We start from the raw sequence: 16,232 nt of genomic DNA, 5'->3' as shown, positions 1-16,232 counted from the left end.
TTCATCTCAATCTACATTATTAAAAATTGTCATTAATATTTCCCTGATACCAAAGACTCAAATGTGAAGTTCATATTTTTTTTAAAAAGTTTGTAAACCTTAATATTATAAATTTTACTAGGATGTTCTTAACCGAGATTACCAAAATTTAAAATAGATCAGCCAACCCCTTATTTTTAGACAATATTATAAAGAGCCTATGCATTCAGTTTTACATAATTCCTCATTCAATTATTTATTCATTCACATGTTTATTAATCACTGATCATAACTTCTTGAACAGGGATGTGTGCTCCATTTTCTCAAGACTTGTGGAACAAATAACATTATTTCATATTAACCTGTTTTCAGATAGCCAGTGTATTTGAATTTAAGGTTGTAAAGTAATATCACAAACCCCATCTTATCTTAAAAAATTAGGGTAAAAGGCATGCATAGAATAACTATAAATCAAGAATATTTTATTAAATGTTTTGATGGAGGTACAAAGCATGATGGGAATAGGGATAGAGGAAAAAATACAGTGATGAGGACTGGGAAAGTCTTCATGAGGGAAAACTGCATTTGAGTTAGTCTTTGAATGACTGGGATAGGGTTTTGGTTGCTAGAGAAGAAAAGAAATAGCACTAATTAAAATCCAGAGGCAGAAGAAGTATAGGATCTGTTGAAGAATTACATAATCTAGGGTAGGTGACACACAGATGCTACTTGGGCATAGCACAATATGAGACTAGAATATTAGAAGTTAGATCAGGAACAGGCATCTGAAGAATAGGAGTACTCTTTCTAAGCAAAACGAAGTCAGCAAGGGCTGTTGAACCACACAGAGATACCAGCAGAGCTAAGTTTTAGCAAGATGGCAGGGATGATAGTAAAGAATAGATGTGCTCACATGCACACAAGTCAGTATCTCTATGTAGTCTATTGCAGGGTCTTCCTCAATGCTTTTCAAAAGGGAATTTCTGTCTCCGTGACTTAACGTAATAGCCCTCACAGGTCACCTACAAATGTATAATATATAAAGTATAACTTTTCACTTACATCAATGGGGCAGAAAACATTTTTTAGGTCTTTTTTTTATGGATGACACACTGAATTAGATTCCTAAGGCTATCGTAACAAAATACCATAAAGAGTGGAGGCTAGAAGTATGAAATCAAGGTCTTGGCAGGGCCATGCTTTTTCTGAAGCCTCTAGGGAAGGGTCTTTCCTTGCTTCCTCCTAGTTTCTGCTGGTTGCTGGCAATCTTTAGTGTTTAGCTTGTAGATACATGACTCCAGTCTCTCTCTGTCATCACATGGTCTTTTCATCATTTCTCTGTGTGCATTTCTTCTACTCTTCTTATAAGGACAGCGGTTGTATTGGATTTAGAGTCTACTCTACTCCAGTATGACCTCTTGTTAACTGGATTACATCCTCAAAGACCCTATTTCTAATTAAGGTCACATCTACAGGTATCAGGGGTTAAGACTTGAACATATCCTTTTAGGAAACACAATTCATCCCACAACACATACTGACAACATTTTAAAATGTGATATTCAGAAACTTCTGCAGTAAAAAATGTCGAATTATCTTTAAGAGCCTCATAAAGGTTACTATTACTAAGCAGCAATAGTGGTTAGAGTGGCCATGGATCCTGGAACTCCTTGTTGAGGAAAGAGCAGATTATTTTTGTCTTGTTCTTCCAGAAAATCTAATTCATACGTGCTGCATTGTGCCAAAAGACCAAATCACTGGTTGTGCTCTGTTTAATTGATTTAAACATCAGATTGTTTAAGGCAGTTAGTTATAATCTAGGAAAAGATCATTGATTACATTTATCAAAACTAATTCTCAAATCTTTCATCACACTATTTTTCAAATCTGATTCTTGTCTCCAATTTCCTCTTTCCCTACTTCTGAGTCATTATTTATCCTGTTTCCCCATCCCTGCCCATTTGCTACATACAAAGATAAAGCTCAGTGTCAACTGCAAACATAATAATGGGTGGTTTTCCATCTTTCAGCTTAATGATGAAATGTGAAAGAGGACTACCTCTGGTACGCTAAAATAAAGGCTACCATCAACAGCCGTGTTAGTAGCTAGGCCTGCACTAACAAAACTTCACAATTTAAACAGTATTTTCTAAACTTATTGATGACCATTTAGTGAAGGAAATAATCAGAAGTGAAGATAAATTATGGCTACCAAATTTCAATCTACTAGAACTGTCACTTTTAAATGAGAGTGGATTGGTCTAATGGGTCTCATAGGTCTCTGGTCATTAGGTGGGGGCCATTCCTTTCTGCATCATTTTCTGTCTCTCACACTTTAAACTAATTCTTGTTTATGTCTCTTATCAAGTCACAGTTTATTTTTCTGTCAAAGAACTAGTGTACTCATGCAAGAGCTCAGTTATATAGTGAACACTGTAAGCACTGTCAAATATTGTTTTACAGATACTTTTAAAGTGTTCTCAGTAGCAAAACATCTAATACAAATATTTATGCTATGCATATTTTCATTACTTACTATTCTATCCATAATTTAAATCACTGACATTTGCCAGATTATCAGACAAAGAGAAAGAATGATAAAAGAAATGTTCTGCTTATACATCATAGCAAATCATGATCATTCATCTTGTGGAAGAAACAGTAAATTATTGCTTAACTCCAGTTATTGACATTAATGATTCTCATGATGCATTTGAACACAAAAAGAAAAAAAAGTAACAAAAACTAGGTGTATGAAGTGAATTATCTGAAAGCTAACATTTTTAAGGAAACTGTTAGAGAACATATTGTGCTCAATCATCTATGGCAAAGTTTGCCATTTTTCATTGGTTGGTTTAATTCACTTTATTGTCATTGTTCAGAAGTCTTATACACCTTTCCAAAAAAAGGTTCTGCTTCTCTTTTTAGTTATCTGCACATGGAATTTGTTGTCTTATTCAAACCATCACAACACTTACATTTTTGAAATATATAAAGCATATCCCATTCTTTTCCTAAGTAAAATGTCAATTCTAGGTGTTAGTTTTTATTTACTTATTACCTTTATCACAGTAAATAAGTTTATACCAATAAAGCTAAAACTACTCCTAATTCAGTAATGCACAGGGAATTTATACTTCAGAGCAGAGGAAAAAGGAGCATTTGGTGCAGATTGCCACAAATTTGTTCAGGTGGAACAGGGTTGGGTGACATAACAGTCAAAAAGCAGACATGGTGTGACAGTTTATAGACAGACAATGAAATTGGACTTTGAAGAGAGGAGCAGCTGTATTCTATTGTATCCTGCAATTAAAGCTATTAAGGTAGAAGGAAATCATCGTCACTTCCACCTTCATGATTCTGGGCTGTCTCTCTGCATTGTCCTCATAAAGCCTGATATATTATATATTTCATCATGACAAAACATGTCATGAGCATTTTTAAATTATTACTGTATAATGTATGCTTTTAAGAAACCCTGTATTTATTATTGTAAATGTTCAAATACTTACTCTGAATTATAGTGAAGATCATGAGAATATATTTTAGAAGTGTTCTCAGTGGCAAAATGATTCATTTTGAAGGCTAACTTTTAATTAATTCCACAATAGTGGAAATTTCATTCTAGTCTCTTCCAGAAACTATAAAAATAACATCCTCACCTTTGTGGTTATGAAAGATAAAAGCCACAACAAGTCAAACAGTGTGTATCATTCAGAAGCCATTTCTATGGTTATAAAAATTACTGTGTAAAAAATTGGGGGCAAATGGGATAGACATAAGCCATTTCTACCCCCTAAATATACATATCTCCTCTTCTGTGCCCTATAGACATAAAACACTAGAAAAATTATAGCCCTATATTTAATTCAGAGATTTGAAATTTCATAATTAAACATTTTCCATTCATTAAGAGGAAATATAGTTTAGGATGAAGAAAAAATATATACAGGTTCTGAATTCTAGAGACCTGTGTTGAAAGTCTAGCTCTGTCATTTATCAGCTAAGTGACTTGATTCAAAATAAAAAGATTGTCACAGTCTTAGCTTTGGGGCTGTTTTGTCCACGACTATCCCATGTGCCAAGAACAGTGCCTGGCACGCACTGGACACTTAATACAACCTGTTGAGTAGAAGAATGAATGAATGGTTAGATGTGGAAGAAATGTAGTATGGTATTAATAAATTCCCTTGTGTTGGGGTCCTCTTTGACTTTGATTCTTCCCATCTCTTTTATTTTCTGCAGTAGCAGATTGGGATAATATAATGTACTGAAATTTATCAGTACTGGAATATTTTGGTTCAATTATTATATGTAGGAGAGTCTCTGATTCACCCCTTTAAAAGACAAACTAACAGTAGACATATTTCTATAAAATGTAATGAAAATCAAGTCATGCCCCCAAAACTTTAAAAGAACTTTAAGAGGAATAGTTCACCATTCTGTCCAAATTAAACTTACTTTTCAAATTGATAAACTCTAGTTTAAAATACAAACTAAATAATTCTGATACATAAAACTAGAGTGAACAATTTACATATAGGAGCAATAATACCTTTTATTTTTAACACTCATTCTGATATTTTGCAGGATAAATTATGAGTCTTATGACAAATATGTGTCCCAACTTCCCTACGGTGTCCAGCCAGGCCTGCTAGAGTCATGACTCAGCCTGGAAGCTGCTGTTTATGGTACAAGTCAGGGGATGATTTAGAGCCCCTAAAAAACAGTATTTCTTTTACGAAAAACTATTCTGGATAGCTACTATTTTATTAAAAATTCGTACTGTTTTTATTATTTCCTTGTTCAAAATTAAGAAAATTTTGAATCATTCAATCACCATACAAAGATATCCAATTCTTGACTTTATCTTCTAGAACTGACTTTAATAAAATAAAAATTACCTTTTGGGAAAAAAATTACCTTTTATCTCAAGATGTTTGAGTCATGCACAGAGCTTTCCAGAGCTGTCACTCTCTCACTCAAAATTAATGTGACTCCCTTTGTGAAGAACACAATTAATGTGCTCCCCCCATCTCCCTCTTCTGTGGAGGAATTTACACTTTACAGGAAAGCAGGGACCTCGGTGCTGATTTTGTTTTACAGGGTCACTCCTGTTGGCTCTAAGGTAATTGGATCCTCAAGAATCACCTCACAGCTGTCTTTATATAGCCATATAATGTCTTCCATATTTTTCTCCAAAATTAACCATGTTTGCTGCTTTGTTCCCCAGTCTGGTGTTAAAATATTTTTTTTTTCCCAGTGCAGGAGTGTTTGACTCTCATTTCTATACTGAAAGGGAATTTCCAAACTTTTGGCCAGGTCTTTGAGTAGATAAGAATATTGTGTCTCTGTTTTTTACAAGGTTTAGCAAAAGGTCTTGTTTATTTATATATCAGCAGACACTAGGGCTGGGCTGAGCACCATAGTAAAAAAGAAGAATTCACAGTCAACAAAGCAATAAAAAATTCTGTATTCGCTGTGGATCTGAGGGGGGATTTTTGGAATGATGTTGATTTTAGGAAATTGTTTGAATATATATTCTTTGAAAGGAGTGCTGAATGTGCAAGTGTGCTTGTACACAAACATTTGCTAACTCTGGCCCCTTTCACTCAGTGTTTGGCCTAATAGTTACCCATAAAAGGAAGGATGCAGGAAGAAGGAGCAAGGTACATATTCATTTCAAACTGGTGAAGAGGCTCAAAGAAGACTGATTGGGATGTTGAAAACCTACAGCTAATGTCTTTTCTAAAATGATTGTTTAAAATGAGTAATTTAGGACTTGAAAAATGTACTGCTGAGAGTCAAGAAATATATGAGTAGGAGGCAGAGTGAATATGAATAGAAGGTGTCGTGCATTCTTCAGCCAATAAAGAGGTAAAAGGCTGGACATCAGGATAGAGAAGCAAACTTAGCACTGAGAGCTGTCAACAATTGGACACCTTTGAAGGAGATCTCTTTTCTTACATTTTTTTTAGACTCTTGGAACAGGCATACTTAGCATACAGATTTAAGTGTTTTTTCTCCTGTACCATAAATTTTCCTACTTCTCAGTAAAGGGTATTACTCACAGAATCTTATATGGGAAGGAAATTGAGGGCAATGACAATAAAGGACTGTGTGGCTTCTGTAACATCAGCCCTCCACGTGCTTGCTTTGGTAGCACAGATACCATTAGCCATCCAATAAGGATGAGGAGGTTATTAATTTTGGAATTCCAGGTAATGGTCAGAAGTAAAGCCTAGGTAGACCTTTGAATGGCAGAAAGTTAAACTGGATAAGTAGAAGTGGATGGGGTGAATAGAAGACCCATTCACAGAAATGAGACAAACTCCTTTTAATTCCTAAATGTACTAGCATTTAATGGGAAACAGATGTATGCTTGGTTACAAATGTATCTTCTTTATTAAATTTTATTAATTATTATTTTATTATATTATTAATTTATTTTTATTAGTTATTTTTCTAGCTTTATTGAGATATAACTGACATTGTTATACAGTTAAAGTATACAATATGATGATTTGATATAGGTATATATTGTGAGATGAGGTCCCACAATCAATTAATATTTCCATCACCCCACATAGTTACCATTGTTTTTCTGTGGTGAGAACACTTAAGATTTACTCTCTTAGCAAATTTCAAATATACAATACATTATTAACTATAATCAACATGCTGTACATTAGATTCCCAGAACCATTCATCTTATAATGGAATGTGTGTACCCTTTAACCAACATCTTCCCCATTTCCCTCATTCCCCAGTTTCTGGAAACCACTATTCTACTCTCTGTTTCTGAGTTCATATTATTTATTTATTTTAGATTCCACATAAAATTGAGATCATACAGTATTTTAATTTCTCTGTCTGGCTTATTTCACTTAGCATAATGTCCTCCAGTTTCATCCATGTTGTTGCAAATGGCAGGAAAAGGAAAATGTGGTGTAGCTTTACATATGGATATATACAATGGGATATTATTTAGCTATAATAAAGAAGGAAACTTTACCATTTCCCACAAATGCATTTTAATGTTTGGTAGAAAAAAATGTTCATTCTAAATAATTATAATATTTCTAAATTCTTGTGCTTAGTCATTGATTCATTAACAAATAGGTTTGGAATATATATATATATTTGGCAAATATGCACCAAGGTTTTTTCTTTTTTTTTAAATTTAATTTAATTTAATTTTATTTTATTATGTTATGTTAGTCAACATACATCATTAGTTTTTTTTATTATGTTATGTTAATCACCATACATTACATCATTAGTTTTTGATGTAGGGTTCCATGATTCATTGTTTGCGTATAACACCCAGTGCTCCATTCAATACATGCCCTCTTTAATACCCATCACCAGGCTAGCCCACCCCCCTACCCCCCTCCCCTCTAGAACCCTCAGTTTGTTTCTCAGAGTCCATAGTCTCTCATGGTTCATCTCTCCCTCCGATTTCCCCCCCTTTATTTTTCCCTTCCTTCTCCTAATATTCTCCATGCTATTCCTTATGTTCCACAAATAAGTGAAACCATATGATAATTGACTTTCTCTGCTTGACTTATTTCACTTAGCATAATCTCCTCCAGTCCCATCCATGTTGATGTAAAACTTGGGTATTCATCCTTTCTGATGGCTGAGTAATATTCCATTCTCTATATGGACCACATCTTCTTTATCCATTCATCTGTTGAAGGGCATCTCAGCTCTTTCCACACTTTGGCTATTACAGACATTGCTGCTATGAACATGGGAGTGCATATGGCCCTTCTTTTCACTGCATCTGTGTCTTTGGGGTAAATACCCAGGAGTGCAATTGCTGGGTCATAGGGTAGCTCTATTTTCAAATTTTTGAGGAACCTCCACACTGTTTTCCAAAGTGGCTGTACCAATTTGCATTCCCACCAACAGTGTAAGAGGGTTCCCCTTTCTCCACAACCTCTCTAACATTTGCTGTTTCTTGCCTTGTCCATTTTTGCCATTCTAACTGGTGTAAGATGGTATCTCAATGTGGTTTTGGTTTGAATTTCCCTGATGGCTAATGATGATGAACCTTTTTTCATGTGTCTGTTAGCCATTTGTATGTCTTCTTTTGAGAAGTGTCTGTTCATGTCTTTTGCCCATTTTTTGACTTGATTATTTGTTTTTTGGGTGTTGAGTTTGAGAAGTGCTTTATAGATCCTGGATACCAGCCCTTTATCTGTAGTGTCATTTGCAAATATCTTCTCCCATTCTGTGGGTTGCCTCTTTGTTTTGTTAACTGTTTCTTTTGCTGTGCAGAAGCTTTTTATCTTGATGAAGTCTCAAAAGTTCATTTTTGCTTTTCTTTCACTAGCCTTTGGAGATGTATTTTGAAAGAAGTTGCTGTGGCCGATGTTGAAGAGGTTACTGCCTATGTCCTCCTCTGGATTCCTGTCTCACATTGAGATCTTTCATCCATTTTGAGTTTATCTTTGTGTATGGTGTTAGAGAATGGTCGAGTTTCATTCTTCTGTATATAGCTGTCCAATTTTCCCAGCACCATTTACTGAAGAGACTGTCTTTTTTCCATTGCATGTTTTTTCCTGCTTTGTCAAAGATTATTTGACCATAGAGTTGAGGGTCTATATCTGGGCTCTCTATTCTGTTCCATTGGTCTGTATGTCTGTTTTTGTGCCAGTACCATGCTGTCTTGGTGATCACTGCTTTGTAATATAGCTTGAAATCAGGCAACGTGATGCCCCCAGCTTTGTTTTTCAAGGTACTGGAATTACAACAGTGAATATAATACTGAAAACTTCTTCCTTCTTGAGTTTATCTTCAAATAGAGGATGCAGACAATATGCAAGTAAACAAAGGATGTATCAATCAGGGTTCTCCAGAGAAACAGAACTAATAAGACAGACAGTCACACACACACACACACACACACGAGAGAGAGAGAGAGAGACCTATGACTTATTTTGAGGAATTGGCTCATATGACTGTGGGGGCTGGCAAGTAAGAAATCTGCAAGGAAGGCCAATAGGTTCGGAATTCCGGTAGGCATTGATATCACAGTCTTGAGTTGAAGGGTAGTCAAAGAATTCCTTCCTCTTTGAGGGAACTCAGTTTTTTCTCTTAAGGCTTTTGACTGATTAGATGAGGCCCACCCATATTATGGAAGGTAATCTGCTTTACTCAAAGTCCACTGGTTTAATTGTTAATCATATCTGAAAAATATCTTCACTGCAACATCTAGACTAGTGTTTAATGGAACAAATGAACACTACATCCTAGCCAAGTTGACACATAAAATTAACCATTACAAAGAGAGACAAGGGTATTATTTTAGAGAAGATGGTCAGAGAATTCCTCTTAAAAGATGGGACATTCAAGCAGAGATTTGAAAAAAGTGAAGGAGGGAGCCTTGAGAATATCTGGAGGAAGATCTTTCCAAGCAAAGGAAAGACTGTGTACAAAGGCCCTAGGGCAGAAGTATCAAACAGTGTTTGAAGAATAACCACATGATGCCCACTGTGGCTGGAGTGCAGCAATCTAGGAAGAGAAAAAATATCAAGAACCAGCAAGGGGCTAGTTGGTCCTTTAAGAACTTTGCTGTTTAATTTAAGAGCAATGAGAAGCCACATAGAATTTTAATATATAAACTGCATTCTCTGACTCAAGTATTAAGAAGTTCATTCTGGCTACTATGTGATGAATAGATCATAGAGAGGCAAAAGTGGAAGCTGAAAGATAAGCCAGGGGTCTATTGAAATTTCATCATGGTAGGTTGGGATGCCATGATGATAGTAGGGTTGGTGAGAACTGGTCAGATTCTTGATGTATTTAGAAGGTAAGCAATAGAATTTGCTGATGTTTCAGTAAAAATTATAAAAGTAATAGAGAAATAAAAAGTGATTCTAAGGTTTTTGGTCTTAATGAGATGAATGGGGGTCGAGATTTCAGCTTGGAACATGTTAGCTTTAACTTTGGGATGCCTGTTAGATATCCACATTGAGAAATCAAATGATCAGTTGGATATAAGAGTCTTGGGAACAGTAGAGGTAAAATTTGGTAGTCGTTAAAATATACAGGTATTTAAAACTTTAATAGTGGGTGAAATCATCTAGGAACTCAAACTGGATGGAAAAGATAATAGGTCGGAGAACAGAATCTGAGACATTCATACATCATTTATTCTCCTACATGAAATTTACAAACATCATCAAGGTCCCAAAAATTTGATTTTTATTGAAACTGCATTAAATTTACAGATTAATTAGTGTCATCCTATGTTTTTTACATCCATCTATTCATTCTCCCCCTAAAATGTAATTATATTTAAATTGGAACTTAAAGAATGAACAGTGGAATTCGTTAGGTGAGATGGAGAAGTGGATGCAGAATTGGGCAGTATGGAAAACACTTTTTATATATGAATTTGTATAACTGTTACAACAATCTTGGAATTGTAAAATATGCTTATTTCACAGATAAGGAAAATTGAGGGCTTGATAAGGTAAAGCAGTTTGCTTAATGTCCCAAATTTTGCCTCAAATATAAATAGAGTATAAAAACAATTTTAGAATTGTTTTCATTATACAATGATTCTTTGCTGACCTCAAGGACTTTATAGAATGACTATTAACTGAATTCATTATGAAATATTAATAGGCATATATTTTATGAAACACTCTACTTTCATAGAAACATAAAACCATGAATAATTTGAGTAAGAAATACCCATAGCTTTTCTAAATTCTTGATATAAAAGTAAAACCCAGACAGGCGCTGAATTTATTTCACAGAGGGATCTTATATTTTGTATTCTGGTAACATCGGTATTCTTCTTGACAGGCTATATAAGAGACCTGCTCTAAAACCCCATTATGTGAGCATTTTCACCCAATATTCAAGGACTTTTATAACATAACTGGCTGACCATACGTTTCTTCCATATGTTTGATAATGCTTTAAAAGGAAAGAACAGAGCACATAAAATCTAGAGGAACAAGAAAATGGTCTATAACCTAAATGACCCAGAAAAATTATAATATGTATCACCAGAATGAAGAAAGATTTATGACTGCTAGTGAACAAATGATTAAGCATTTAATCATATCTGACTAAGTTAGTAAGTACTTCGATGGTAAGGCATTTAAGTTTTAATCACTTTTCTCTAATTCACTGTGAGGCTGTTTGGAGGAATTAAGACATGACAGGGCATGTTTTAGTACCCCATTAATACACAACTCAGGAACATTCAAATATCTTCAACCACTTAAAACAGGTATTAATTAACCAATAAAACAACCTGGAGAAACTGAAGGCTATTACATTCTTTTTGCATCTTCAACTCTGAAATCAGATAAGAAAAAAAAAAGGAATGAAGGAAAGTATTGTTAAATAAAGACAAATTAAGAGCAGTACTAAAATGAAGATTCCAGACACTATTATTATTATATGTATCTTTATCTGTTTAAAAATGTTGACTCCAAATGTGTATGCAGAAATATTTTTTTCCCTTTTTAAAAAATTGAAGTGAAATTCAAATAATTACAGCATTAACCATTTTATTTTATTTTTTTATATTTATTTATTTATTTATTTATTTATTTATTTATTTAAGAGAGAGAGAGAGAGGGCATGAGAGGGGGCAGGGGCAGAGGGAGAGGGAGAAAGAATCCTTAGCCACCACTTATATCAAATTCCAAAACATTTTTATTACCCCTGTATTCATTAAGCAGCCACTTTAGTCCCTATTCCTCCCAGTCCCTCGCAACCACAAATCTGTTTTCTCTATGAATTCAAGTCTTCTAAATATTTCATATAAATGGAATCATATAATTATTCTTTTATGTCTGATTTATTACATTTAGCATAATGCTTTCAAGGTTTTGCCATGTTATAGCACGTACCAGTATTTTCTTTTTATGTCTGAATAATATTCCATTGTATGTATATACCACAGTTCATCCACTCCATTCATCCATTGATGGACACACACTTAGGTTGTTTCCACCTTTTGTCTCTTGTGAATAGTGCAGCTATAAACATTCAGTTTGGATGAATATATGAATATTTTACCTGTTTTCAATTTTGGGAGGTATACACATAAGAATGGAATTGCTGCATCTTGTGGGTATATATTTTTTTAAAGATTTTATTTATTTATTTGACAGAGAGAGAGATAGCGAGATCAGGAACACAAGCGGGGGAGTGGGAGAGGGAGAAGCAGACTTCCTGCTGAGCAGGGAGGCTGATGTGGGACTCGATCCCAGGACCCTGGGATCATGACCTGAGCCGAAGGCAGACGCTTAACGACAGAGCCACCCAGGCACCCCTTGTGGGTATATTTTTAAAAGCAGATTTCCCCTCAATTTTGTGTTAAGTATTTCTATATTTTAGATATCCTTATTTGTGGAACAAATTCAAAAAATCAGGCATTTATTTAAAAAAAAACCTAAAAATTATTTTCTACTACACAAACTTTTCATGATAGCTTTAAAGTTGAGGGGAAATAGGTGATCCATTCAGAGTCTTGCAGTGATACAGAACAAAACCTATTTTGGAGGGGTGTGGGGGCCAGCAATGGAAGTTTGTGTTTTAACAACTTCAGTAGTTTGGGTTATAGAATAAGAGTTAGTAATGAATATGGATAGAGTGAAAGAATATCATTAAGAGAAAACTTGAAGGCTTTACAAGATGTAAGGTGTAAAAATAAAGGGTATAGAATTTGAAAAAGCATGAAAACATATATGAAAAAATAATAATACGTTTAGTATTTAGTGGAAAAGCATCAAACTTCCCAAAAGAATTGGATAAGGAGAAATAAGACCAGAGCAAGGGTCTAAAGCTATCTTCAGGTATTTCCATATCTTGGCCTCAACAAAGATATCACTGGATGGACTTTTCTTACTTTAACTTTGCTTTGCTTCTTTCCTTCTTTGTCTTTTTTTTTTTTTCTTTTCTTTTTTTGTCTAAATGTTTTGGATTTATGTACTAAGATATATTAACATCCTAGGTTTGTTTCAGAGAGACAGTGACAAAATAGAAAATGCCAAATGTCAGGAAGACTTGTGTTGATGAGTGAGCTTAGCAACTTCAAAATATCCAAGGAAATAAAAAAGGAGATGAAAGTGCTATGGCTGACAGGAATAGTCAAATAGATTTTTACCCACATATAAATATTGGGACAGCCACAGTACAATGCATATGTGCAAAAACATGTCCAAAACATGCCATTCTTTATTGCCTTTTTCTATTTTGAATGTGGATGTCTCTTCCAATGAATGTAAATCTTTCAATTTTGAAGCGTTATAGTTTTTTAAAGATTCTATTTATTTATTTGAGAAAGAGAGAGACAGAGAAACAGAGACAGAGTATGAGCGGGGGGGCAGGCAGAGGGAAAGGGAGAAGCAGACTTCCCACTGATCAGGGAGCCCAACGACACAAGGCTCCATCCCAGGACCCTGAGATCATGACCTGAGCAGAAGGCAGACACTTAACCGACTGAGCCACCGCCCCTGGAAGCATTATATTTTAAGCTGGTGGTTGCCACAGGGGAAGTTAGTGGGGTGATGGGTGAAATAGATAAGGGGATTAAGAGTACACTTATTTTAAGGAGCACTGAGAAGAAATGTATAGAATTTTTTAATCATTGTATTAAACACCTGAAATTAATAGAACACTGTACGTTAATTGTACTTAAATAAAAAAAGACAAAAAAATAAAGCATTATATTTTACAATTGTTATTAAAAATTTAAACTATAACAAAAGTATGTTTTAAAATTAAATTATAAATTATAATTTTATGATTATATACAATTACAAAAGCTATTTAAAATTATTAGATAAGTAATTATTAAAAGGTGTGTAACAATAAACATATAGTTAGGTGTTTGTAAAGATATAACTATAAACTTTAACTATAAATGTATAAACATTAACTATCAATATGTTAAAAATGTATATAACTATAAAATATAAAAAAGTCATTCATTTATGTCCTTTCTTCCGGGCTTGTTCGTTTTCGTGGTGAAAAGAAGATAATTGACCAGAAAATCCAAGTTGGTTGAATGGATATGCTCTATTTACTCTGAGGAGAAAGCTGTCTATGGTAAATGGTTATGGCTAAATTACATAGGAAAATTAACATAAATATGTAGGAAGAGTGAAACATTGAGAAGTTTGACCGTATGACAGCAAAACCCAAAAACATTAAAAAATTGAATTTTTTTCTTTTCTTTCTTCCTTTGTGCCCTTTTGTAAACTAAATGTCATAGTTCTCTGTGACAATTTTGCCATCTAAGACAGACCATTTGCAGTAAATTTCCTTGAGACCTGAAGTAAAGAATGACTTTAAAAATATATATATTTTTTTATTCTACCCTCAGAAGCAGATGGACCAAGAGCAAAATCTGTAAAAGAACATGTATGGTCTGAAGAAGTGAACATATAGGCAGTTACTATATAATAATATCTTTAATATATCGAATAGAATTGTTTCAATCATGCAGTTAATTTTCATCTATTTATAATAACAAATATTGGAACCAGATTGATAAAATGCACAGGTAATTAAAAAGCATAATATGGCCAAATATTGAGACCACTTTTATCACTAAGCCTATATTTTAAAAGTATTAATAACACCTAACAACGCTGTATTTTTTACTTTGTTTTGTTTTATTTCTAGTCTTCAGTCCCACCTCTGACAAAGTACTAATGAAAGAGAAAAGAGAGGGGAAATATAAGAACCCTGGAAACTAGGGTTCTCATTCTAGGAAGAAGCAATGGTTAACTACAATAAATACATTTTCTTGAGTAATGTTTCAATAGAAGCATGTGTATAACGCCTAAATAAGAACCAAAAGAAGTGGAATATAATTCTGATTAATGCTATATATACACCAGAAGTTGCTTAAAAGAGTCCATATAAAGCAATACATTTCTGAATTATTTTCTATCCCCTTCATTCTGTATTTCCCACCCAAGGCCCTAATTCCTCAGTAACTTCCGAATTCCTTTGGGTACCTCAATTGCTCTCATTCAACTTAATATTGTTAACCATAGTGGAATTGTATGTGGGGTGTGTGTGTGTGTGTGTGTGTGTGCATACAAGTGCAGACTTATGGGAGGAGTGGAAGGCTGGGCATCAAATAGGGTAAGGGAGATATCACTTGCTGATACAGCTAATACATATCTCACATGACTACTTATTTTTTTAAAGATTTTTTTTAATTTATTTGACAGAGAGAGAGAGAGCACAAGCAGGGGGGAGTGGGAGAGAGAGAAGTAGGCTCCCCACTGAACAGGGAGCCCAATGTGTGGCTCAATCCCAGAACTCTGGGATCATGGCCTGAGCTGAAGGCAGAAGTTTAACCGACTGAGCGACCCAGGCGCCCCACATGACTACTTATTGACAGTGCATGTAACTTGGCTCTGATTAATCTTCATTGATGATCAAATAAATCAATTCTATAATATAGTTTAACTAAGGCATTTGTTCTATTCAATCTTCTTTTATTTTTCTGTTACTTTCAATCTACTGATTCTTAAAATTTTAAAAACCCTAAATCAAAATATAGACTACATAGCATAGGTCATATGATATCCAAGCCACAGACACGAATGCCATAGCACATCCAACTTTTTCTTCACTTAAATTTGACAGTTCCAGTCTGTAGCCCTCATTCTGGAACTCCTTCAAATTTAGGCGTGCAATTTTTTAAATTCAAAATTACCAAAAATGTGTGTCCTTTCTCCATGAATTACTTTAACAGAGGGACATATCAGGTTGGAAGGGGTGTACTTTTGTCATTTCTCACAGTCTTGAACAAATTATAAGCACTCCAAAATTATTCTTGTGCTCCAGTTTAGTGCTTTCTCCTAGCCAAATGTAAACATTTTTTTTTGTTTCTGTAAAATGATCAATATTTTGTTTTGCTTTCAAACCTTGGTAACAATAGACTCTACAAAGAATGAAAAAACAAAAACAGACTTATGCAAATCAGAACTATTGGGGTCCCTTTGGGCCAAGAGAAGACTGCTGATTCTGGAGCTAACTCTGTCACAAGTGTTCAACACTGATCTGCAATTGAATCAATAGTGTCATGAAATCCCACTGAGAAATGTAGGTTGTGACTGTGAGGATGAGCATCAATCCTGATTTTCTTTTTTTTTCTTTCTTTTTTTTTTTAAGATTTTATTTATTTATTTATCTGAGAGAGAGAGAGAAAGAGAGCAGGGGAAGGAGCAGAGGCAGAGGGACAAGCAGACTCC

General features: G+C 34.4%; 1 protein-coding gene and 1 long non-coding RNA gene across 19 annotated transcripts in view; one reads left to right on the top strand and one right to left on the bottom strand.

Moving 5' to 3' along the window:
• ROBO2 (roundabout guidance receptor 2) overlaps positions 1-16,232 on the bottom strand; it is a 1,625,448-nt gene that overhangs the window by 1,080,938 nt on the left and 528,278 nt on the right. The gene's annotated exons all lie outside the window — the stretch shown is intronic.
• Positions 13,985-16,232, top strand: part of LOC118536349 (uncharacterized) — a 38,621-nt gene continuing 36,373 nt past the window's right edge. For both annotated transcript variants that reach the window (XR_004917646.2, XR_004917645.2), the window contains exon 1: positions 13,985-14,067. This is a non-coding gene — a long non-coding RNA (uncharacterized LOC118536349). The remainder of the gene's footprint in view (positions 14,068-16,232) is intronic.

The sequence above is a fragment of the Halichoerus grypus genome, chromosome 1 (assembly GCF_964656455.1).
Source record: "Halichoerus grypus chromosome 1, mHalGry1.hap1.1, whole genome shotgun sequence".
In the NCBI taxonomy this organism is placed as follows: domain Eukaryota; kingdom Metazoa; phylum Chordata; class Mammalia; order Carnivora; family Phocidae; genus Halichoerus; species Halichoerus grypus.
Note: the sequence above shows the minus strand (reverse complement) of the source record. Positions and strands in the feature narration are given on the sequence as shown.